Below are 10308 nucleotides of genomic sequence, written 5' to 3'. Positions count from 1 at the left end.
AGGGTAGGGGTCCCCACTGGGGTGCCTGGCCAGTCTGGGTGAGGGGCTGAGGGCTGTTTTCAGGCTGGGGGTGACTGAACTCCCAACCGCTCCTTTTTTCCTTTTTTTTTATATTCTGGGCCAGCTTTAGCTTGAGGCTTGGCTCCAGCTCTTAGGCCTCTGCTGCTGAAAGTAGGTTTCTGGCCTTTGCATACAATGTTGCGATCCTGCTGGCTGAAGTCCTGTGGTATTTGTTACATAGTTTCTTAACTGCAGTCGGGGAACATTGGCTTCCTCCATCACTGAGGCAAGCAAGCCCATGTTAGTTTCAAGCTGCCTGGCTGCCAGCCGCCATCTTGGCTGACAGTTAATTTGCATATCTCGCTGATTAGCCAATGAAAAGGGTAGCAGTCGTACGCCAATTACCATGTTTCTCTTTTATTAGTTACATATGGATTGTCAATATCCACCCCAGCCCTTTTGAATTAGAAACTTCAGAAGGGAGGAGGTCTGGAATCTGGATTTTTATCCAGTAACCAAGTTAGTTCTTAAATACCTGCAAATCTGAAATACACTCGCATATGGCAACTCTCTGAGGGTTTCTTTTTCAACACTAAAGTGGACCTAACACTAGGAACATTAGAGTGGGGATTGGATGAGGTAAATATGTCTATAAAATATATCTAGGAAAGCCACAGGCCATAGAAAACCCTTGATAAACTGTAGTGGAAATGTTTATATTATCTTATCATGCCATTTTATAAAGTATTATTTTGAAAATTAAAAAACACCAAGTAAATCAATAAAAATCCCCTCAGAAAGCCCCACTTTACAGTGGTTCTGATGGCTGATTTTATTGACTCAGTCCCACCTCCACCTTATTCTCCCAGGAAGCTCTTTTCAGTTGGCTCTCTTGGACTTCCCATGGTTTAAGGTAGAGGTCAGCTACAGGGGAAGTTTGTGGGTGTGCCCTGTCTTTTCCTTTAGGAATTTTAATATCAAGTAGTCTGATAAATCAAGAATATGTTAGGTAATATTAGTTTGTCAATGTTACAAAATAAATTTTGTATCTACTTGCATCATTTATATACATTGAAAATTACTTTTAATTAGTTCCTCTGGGAAGTTTCTTGAGGATCATTTTTTTTTAAATATACTTTATTGATTTTTTATAGAGAGGAAGAGAGAGAGATAGAGAGTTAGAAACATCGATGAGAGAGAGACATCGATCAGCTGCCTCCTGCACACCTCCTACCGGGGATGTGCCCGCAACCAAGGTACATGCCCTTGACCGGAATCGAACCTGGGACCTTTCAGTCCGCAGGCCGACGCTCTATCCACTGAGCCAAACCGGTTTCGGCGAGGATCATTTTTTATCTATGTATGTATGTATCTATCTATCTATCTGTCTATCATCTATCATCATCATCATCATCATCATCATCATCATCATCATCTATCTATTATCATCTATCATCTATCATCTAGCTATCACCCTTTTACCTCTTAGGACTATCTGTAACTAATAGATTAACATCCTAATTAAAATAACATTCTTATCTGCCAATCTATTTTATTGTCAAACAAATATTTACAGCAGGTGTTCCAGATATTTCTCCAAAAGTTCTGGCTTCCACCTATTTTCTTGCAAAGAACAAGACTTTGTTTTTATTTTTGCTAAGCTTCCTGAGGAGTATGTTATTTCAAGTTCTCTAAATAAACACACATGGGATTTAATATTAGACATGGATTTTGTTCAGGTAGATGAATTAATTAACTAAGTTAATTGAATGAGCTAAACATTTTTGGTACCCCATGAAGCTCAAGTTAATCTTATCAATGTAATTCAGAAATATAGAGTTTTCAGACCCAAGCTGATAGTTGCCAAAGGGGAGGAAGTGGGATGATGAGAATAAAGAAATATAAAGATTAAAAGAGTTCTTAAATTCACCAGAGTTATATAAATATCTCACTTGTCAAGAGGTAACAAATAAATGCACCCTTCTATGTATCTATGTATCTAAGTATCTTTGTATCTATGGTTTATTTACTTTTAGAATATTCAAGAATGGCCAACAAAATAAATCTACAATAATAATAATTTTGCTGTTTAAAATATTAACTCTTTCTTACATTTTTTCTCTAGAAATTATTTAAATTTAAATCCCTTGAGCATAATTTGGGACTTCTGTTATGATAATCTATATATATAAAAGCCCAGCAACCAGAACTACAGAATGACCAGAATGACCAGAATGACTGGTGCCTATGAAGCACACTGCAGCAGCCAACCAGTCTGATCTGGGCCCCAATAGGCCCCCACCCCTGGATGGACCTGCCCTCAATTGGTCCCCAACACCCCAATTGGGGGTGGGGCCAGCTGGCCAACTGCCTGTAGTCCCACTTCCCTGCCAGCTCGGCCTGATGGGCCCCCATTGGGGCGGGCTGCCGGACCCCACCCATGCACAAATTCATGCACCAGGCCTCTAGTATAGGTATAAGTACTCAAGTAAAATACAAAGTCAATTTCTGATTATACTAAAGGCTTTTGTGGAATACATAATAGCTTTCCCTTATGTGGTCAAACTATCAGAAAGAGAGTAATACACAAGTTCCAGTGTGTATTACTTTTTTATTTTAAAATGAAACAAAACAGTTTAGAATTGTTTGTCTTAGGGTTCTAGGATTCTGGTACTAGGCCATGTATAGAACTAACCATTTGCCTGATAACATCTTGGGAATTTGCTCTCAAGCCAGTAACTACTAACATCACTGGGGTGCCCTGAGGCAACCACAACTTTCACAGTACATGGGGAATCTAATGTAAATTCTAGAAGATTTACTAAGCATTTAAAGAATACTTCTGAACTATTAGTAAACATTAGAAATTCTGGGTAACAAAAGTAGAATCTCATTCAGTCCTTGGGGGAGACAATGTGTGGCTCTATCTACATTGTTGCTAAGAATATTTCTTTAGATCCAGTGTGATTTTTTTTTTTTTGGTTATCAGCCTTATAAATGATGTAATTATTAAACAAAGATAATAAAAATGTGTATTTGAAAGAAAACACACCTAGATTATTTAGTGGGAAAATTTTTTTAATTAATATTCAAAGACTACTCGAAGCTAAATAGAAAAAAATCCTACTTCATCTACTGGCAGTAATCAGAATATTAAAATTATTTGGAAACTTGGTAATGTTAATCTTGGGAAGATTTCTTTTTTCTAGCCTAGTTTGGTCATATCTTAAATTTTGGAAAAAATACCTACCTTTCAGGTTTTACAGAAGGTCTAAATGAGATAAAATAAGCCTAATTCCCAGTACATTGCCCAGCATGTTGTAATGAATGGATACTATTATAGATAGCAGTGTTTATTCTTTTGAAATACATTTCATCCAACAGAAGAGAATAGAATATATTAAAAGAAACACTTTGATGGAAATGTTTTGTTGGATATATGCAGTTTTTGTTTTTTAAGATACTGCTACAGGTTCCAGTACCTGATTTGTTGCCTTTGTGTAGAACTTGCCACTTTAGTCATTTTTGCTCATGTGCCTTCATAAAATGTCATAGAAGCTCTCTACATTTCACAAAAAAGTCTCTAGAGGGCCATTATTGTTCCCGGACTTTTCAGGTGAGGAAAAGAAAAACCCCAACAACAGTTAAATGTGAGGGGAAGTATGACAATTATTACAGCTTTGGAGACTTAGTTTAATATATATCATCTTATTATTTTTAATTAATATGTTAATATAAACAAAGATAAATCCTAGACCTTAAAGTAATACAAATATTTTAAAAATTCAATACATTCACATATATATTTACATGTTTATATATTTTCTTGAAATTTAGTATCAAACTAGATATTTTATCAGTAGAAGTTAATTATATAAATAAAAGTGGTAATAAAATACTAAAATAAAATCATACTAATGATATTGATTTCCTTTCTGATGACAAAGAAGAGTAATAAAAGTAAGTATCTCTATTATATTCTGGAACAGCTTTCCAATTAAAATATATGCCATCAACATAATGTCTTCACATGTAGTTTTAATCATGTTTTAGACTAGCAATAAAATCATTTGTTTATACTTTCAAATGTAACTAAAAAAGAACTTTATTTCTAAAATTTGTTGATGGCCACATCACTTTTTCAAGCATTTTTGAGTAGAAAAGATCTACGTGCACCATACAACAGGCAAACAATAAAAATTGTTTCCTTATTAAACCATATTTTTTTACCAAAAGAATAAAACAATTATGGAACCAAAATAAATGCTAAGAAAACTGGTTGAAAGAAATAATATTTAAAAGATTTTATTTTGGTTGTTTTTATTTCACACATCTTTTTTCTTTTGAGTTTGTTTTATTGTAACTAGACACCATCTATATATATACATTTCAAAGCTTAATATACAAACTGTCCCCTCAGGAGTTCGACCGGGAGACCGGGAGTTTGATCGCTTGCTATGACGTGTGATGAACACCAGGGGGCGGCATGGAATGAAGGAAGGGCTTGGCCAGCAGTCAGAGGGCTCTGATTGGCCCTGATCACCGGCCAGACCTAGGGACCCTACCTGTGCAGAATTTCGTGCACCAGTCCTCTAGAAAAAAATAACTTGAGCTATTTTCAGTGTTTCACCACACCAAAGAACAAAAAGTGTATCCTAAAGGATTTTTTTCTGATTTATTTTCTGAATTATTTATTTGTTTAACCATTCTAGCCATTGCCCAAATGTTAAGTTCATATTCTCGCAGGTTTCAATAAAAGAAACAAAATGTCACAGAAGACACAAAATATTTTATGGTTTGATCAAGAAAAGAAGGTGGAGAGAAAGATTCCACAATGCCTTCCAAACACTGCAGGATGTAAAATACTTTGAATGCTACAGAGCAGGAAAATATTAAGCAAGTGAATTAAAAACTCACTGAAAAATAGATTTGAAGTTACTCATGTGAATTAATATGTCACACTCAAGTCAGGATCATTTCTAAACATCACTCACAAAAACCTCTACACACCTTATGCAGCAATTCCAAGAAAGATAGAAAAAGTTAAAAGAAAAAGGAAAGGAAAAAGCTAGTTTCTCATTTACTGTTTATAAGGAAACAGAGTAAAGACATTAAAGAGAGGGACTGAAATTCTTCATTTATAAAATTATACTTATGGGTTAATTGAAATGTGAGAACACTAACCTGAAAGACATTTATAACGGTGGATAATATATTTGAAAAGGATATTCAGGGAGAAAAGTGAGGTAGTATGGATTATTACAAGGATCTCTGAGTCTCTGGTTCTCTTTGAGAAAAAGAGAAAGGGATTTTGAAGATAAATATTTATTAGTGGATTCAAGTTATGGACTAAATTTTATTAGGGAAGTTTATCCCTAAATAAAAAGTATAGATTATTACAATAAGTAAATTATAGGAATTGGAATGTGGTGACAGGGCAACTTAAACATATAATATTTAATTATGTTCACACTAGAGGCCTAGTGCATGGATTCGTGCACTGGTGGGGTCTCTCGTTCCGGCCTGCAGGAATTGGACCAAAACTGGCAGTCTAACATCCCCTGAGGGGTCCTGTATTGTGAGAGGGTGCAGGCCATGTTGAGGGACTGCACCAGTGCATGAATCCATGCACCAGGCCTCTAGTATGCATATAAGATCTTTGGTTAATCTCTTCGCACCCTCTCCCCTCCCGCTTCCCTCTGAGACTCATCAGTCTGTTCCATGTTTCCATGCCTGTGGTTTCTGCTCCTGTGTTGAGCATCTGCCCCCTCGTGGTCAGTGTGCATCATAGCTATCAGCTGGTCAGCTGGTTAGCTGGTCAGCTGATGGCTTAGGGTTTTATATATATACTAGAGGCCCGGTGCACAAAAATTTGTGCTCTTGGGGGGGAGGGAGGGTCCCTCAGCCCGGCCTGTGCCCTCTTGATAACGACCTGCTGGCTTAGGCCTGCTCCCTGGTGGCAGAGGGCAGGCCTAATCCCTAGGTGCAGCCTTGGTCGGGGCTCAGAGCAGGGCCGACTGGGGAGTTGGGGTGCTGCCCCCTGTCACACTCAAGGCAGGGTCAATGGGGAGGTTGCGGAGCCACACTGTCATGCACAAAGCAGGGAATAAAAACACCTATGTCGAGGTTCCAGTCCTAGAAAACTTATTAAAGGTCTGAGATGGGCCAGGGGTCTATTTTTTTAAAGGTCTCCAGAGGTGCTTCTGATGGATACTCTTGGTTGGAGAAATGCAAGGTCACAGTTCAACAGGCAAACAAGAGGCACTAACTGACCCTTATAAGGCAAAACCTAACCCTTCATATGGGGAGGTTTCTGGGGTTTTGTTTAGCTTCTATATTTGTTACATAGTTGCAGCTCAGAGGCCTGCAGCGGCAGGCGGTGAACGTTGGAGTCCTCCATCACTGAAGCAAGCAAGCCTCATGTTCAGTTTAAGCTGCATGGCTGCCGTCGCCATCTTGGCTAGCAGTTAATTTGCATATCGCCCTGATTAGCCAATGGGAAGGGTAGTGGTCGTACGCTAATTACCATGTTTCTCTTTATTAGACAGGATATAGATAAGTCACAGACTAGAACAAAATTACTTAAACAGAATTTCTTTGATGTGTGGAGGTCATTAGCGCTGTTCACAGGGTTCCAGTTCTCATTTTGGGCACACGTAGAATTTTGTTTCACCCCTCCATTTAAAGTTGTTTGTGGCCATGTAACTTGCTGTGGCCAATAAAATGTGAATAGAATTGTATATCTTTTCAAGGTGGAAACTTAAAAAACCAATACAGGATCACTGTTTCCTCCCCCAGGTCTAGCATCGTAAAAGCACATGTGTAAACATGGAATCTCTGTCATCCTGGTTACATGAGCATTCCTCCAACAGAGCAATGGTGCTTTTAAATTTATTTAATCTCTTTGAATCATAGAAAGACTATAATGTTGATGTCATAATAGTACCTATACTAAAGGATTATTGTGAGAATAAAAAATAACTTTGGCCTTGATATGATGTCCAATAAATATTCACTATTAGCATTATTGCTATGCTTTTTCCAGAAGTTGTATATTTTTCTTCTTAAAGGATACCTTAGGAAAGTGAACTTTTTAATTTTTCATATTAGTTTTGTGAACTTTTTCCTTCTTCGTACATTGTTAATTGCTTCCAAGAAAGTGTTAGCATTCAAGAGTCAGAGTCTTGACAGATGCTTAATCTAAAAAGCATATTGATAATGCCATTAGACAGGAGATTAGGTAAGGTGCAAAAGTACATGCTTATACAACTAATCTAGGGTGAGAAAGGTAAAACGGCAAAGAAGAGAATTATAGTGGGGTAGCCCCTGGCTGTCCAAGGGTATATGGTGTTCTAGGACAGTAGGACAGAGTGGTCAAGAATTATGTTTCCAATACCACTAAAAGATCAAGGGAGTTACTTGCTGAGGTGTAACTGAAATCTACCTGTGCCTCAGAATCATTAAAAAACATGATAAAATAGACAAGGTCATCACTCTAGAAGAATATTGATTGTGAACTTTACAGTTGATAAGCATTAACAATTCCTGGAAAGGAAGAGCACACATAAGGTGTAGTGGAGGCCACGATGGATGAGTTCCTTTTCTCTAGTAAATAATTTTAGGCCACAATGTGAACTTTTGACAACGCTCAAGGATTAGCTGTAGAAATGAATTCAGTAATGAAGCTGATTTAAAGAAAGTTTTTCAATCTGGTTTTTGTTGACATTGATTGAGGTTCTGCAATACAAAAAGGGCCACTTAAAAAATTATTGGAATATTCTTGATTAACTGAGACAATATAAACTAAATGATCAAAATGTGCCACGAAGCTAGCTATTTTCATATCACTTTTAAAGTGAAGCTTTCTGTGACATGCAGGCTGCCCAGGAGTTGTTTTCAGAATCAACTGTCTTAATAGTTAGAACAGCCTTGTACATTTTTCTAAAAATTTTCCAATCCACACAAACATTTTACCAGCCAAACTCTTCCACTGGAGATTAATCTATTAAATAAGATGAATAAAACCACTATTTCATTTTATTTACTGCACATAATAGCTCTCTCTCCCTGGTCTGAAAAGAAAACAGGACCTGGCTCACCTTGCCACCTAAAGCCAGCTCTCCGTTGCCTGGTATTCTATCTCCTCTGCCATTTTTCTGCCCGGCTCGCTAATAAAACAAATTTACTAAAGTGGATTGCTTTAGACTGTTAAAGGTAACCACGAGGGTGGCCCACATTTTAAAGAACTAGAATTTTCCTAGCTTAGAAATCAGCACGTTGGACCTCTGCTATAAAATAGCCTCTTTGCCATTCTGGAAACTTCATGGCAGAGTTTCACAGTTTAGGGCCAACCTTGCTATTCACAGTGAATAAATAAAAGTGTGATTATTTCTAAACCTTCATTTTGCTTATAAGTCAAATGTACACTTGATTAAAATTAAAACATCTGAAAACAACTGGTATCTGCCCAATACTTTAGAGATTTCTAAAGGCCTTTTCATAAGGTATGTTATTTAAGCCTTAAAACAATTTTGTTTGTTCAACATTATTACCTCAATTTACGTAAAAGAAAACGAACAATCAGAGAGTGAATAGTTCATGGTTACGCAGGTACAAACCAAAGGGGCCAAGCTTAAATGTGACTCACCTCCAGTTTTCTACATAGTCTGTGCTACCAAAATTGTCCTCCACAGAAGCACCATCCAACAGAAATACTACAGTTAGAGGCACAAATGACATTTAAATTTTTGCCAGAGCCACATTGCAAAAGGTGAAAAGTAACAAGTGGAATTAATTTTAATAATATATTCTAATGGAACCAAAATATAAAAAATATGATTTTAGTATATTATCAATTTAAAAATTACTAAGAACATATTGCACTTTTTTTTTGTTACCAAGTCATTGAAATTTTATATGTACTTAAAGTACGTCATTTTGGATGATAAATTTTCATCAGAAATACTTAGCTTGTATTTAAATTTTATAAAATTTGAAGTTGAAAAGGCAGATTCATATATTCAAACTATTCTAAATATTTTTAAATGTTTTCTAATAATTAATTTTAGTATTCATTCTCTTTCCATGGAAACACATTGACCAAAAAAAGAAAGGAAGGGAACAAAGGAGAGAGAGAGAGAGAGAGAGAGAGAGGGGGGAAGAGAGAGAGAGAGAAAGTCAGTGGGTATAGTGCAGGGGTCCTCAAACTACGGCCTAAAGAAATAATATGTAAGAAAATACAACTCATTTCCTTTACCCCTCAATCAAAATCTTTGCTTTGGAAGTCACTTCATGGGGTTTTGCTCATGTTGAAAGTTTTCCCCTCCCTTGACACTTGAGCCCTTTTGTGGCTATTTGTCTCAGGGAATTAGAGTTTATAAAGATCTTTCTAAAATACTGGAATGTGATTAAATAGTGAGGTAGGTGAAATTTGCCTTGCAACCTAGAAAAATCTCTTTCTTGTCTATTGCTCTCTTCAGTGGATGATGAATAGACTCTACTACCTTACATTTCCCTGCTGTCTTTGTGAATTCAGATAATTTTGGGTTAAAAAGTCCTTTGTCTTTCTTCTCCTCCTTTGGCCAACCCTATGATTTACTTCTGTCAGGGAGAGACATTATAAACTTCTTCAATCTAAGGGATGATTGTCACCTTCATTGGAAGTATTAAATATGGAATGAGGATTGTGGGTAGCAGCAGGCAATCAAGAATATTTTGGGGACAGAAGTGTTAAATCCACTTTGTCAGGGACTCCCTTGCAGAAACTTGAATATAGAAAAGATAACTTCTTGGACAGGAGAACCAAGATGGTGGCTTAGGTTAACGCCGGAGTTTGCTGCCTCGAACACCCACTTCAAAAGTGAAACTATAAGACGGAACGGACACCATCCAGAACCACAGGAACGCTGGCTGAGTAGAATTCCTACAACTAGGAGGAAAGAGAAACGCATACCGACACTCAGAGGAGGCGCAGTGCTGAAGGCAAAGACTGAGGTGCGGAGTACATGCAGAGCGGGCTGGTGGCAGAGGGCGCGGTTGGTGTTTTCAATCGGGAGGGAGGCTCAGGCTCTGAGCTCCAGTTCTGGGCGAGTCTTTAGGGACACAGACTCAAAGGGGAGAAGCAGGACTGTCTGGCTTCGGTCGGAATGCGAGGGCAGCTTTCTCTCCGAGGTTTGCTGCGGTTGCTGGGACTATGAGAGGCAGAGCCTCTGAGGACGGGACTGAGAGCAGCCATGGCTGCTCCCTCCACCGGCTCTGTTTGATCCCCTGTGACCCGCCCCGCCCAAGCCCTGCACAGAGCCCTCTGCC

Source organism: Myotis davidii, unplaced genomic scaffold (genome assembly GCF_000327345.1).
Source record: "Myotis davidii unplaced genomic scaffold, ASM32734v1 scaffold419, whole genome shotgun sequence".
In the NCBI taxonomy this organism is placed as follows: Eukaryota; Metazoa; Chordata; class Mammalia; order Chiroptera; family Vespertilionidae; genus Myotis; species Myotis davidii.
The sequence above is the reverse complement of the archived record's forward strand: the minus strand, read 5'-3'. Positions refer to the sequence as shown.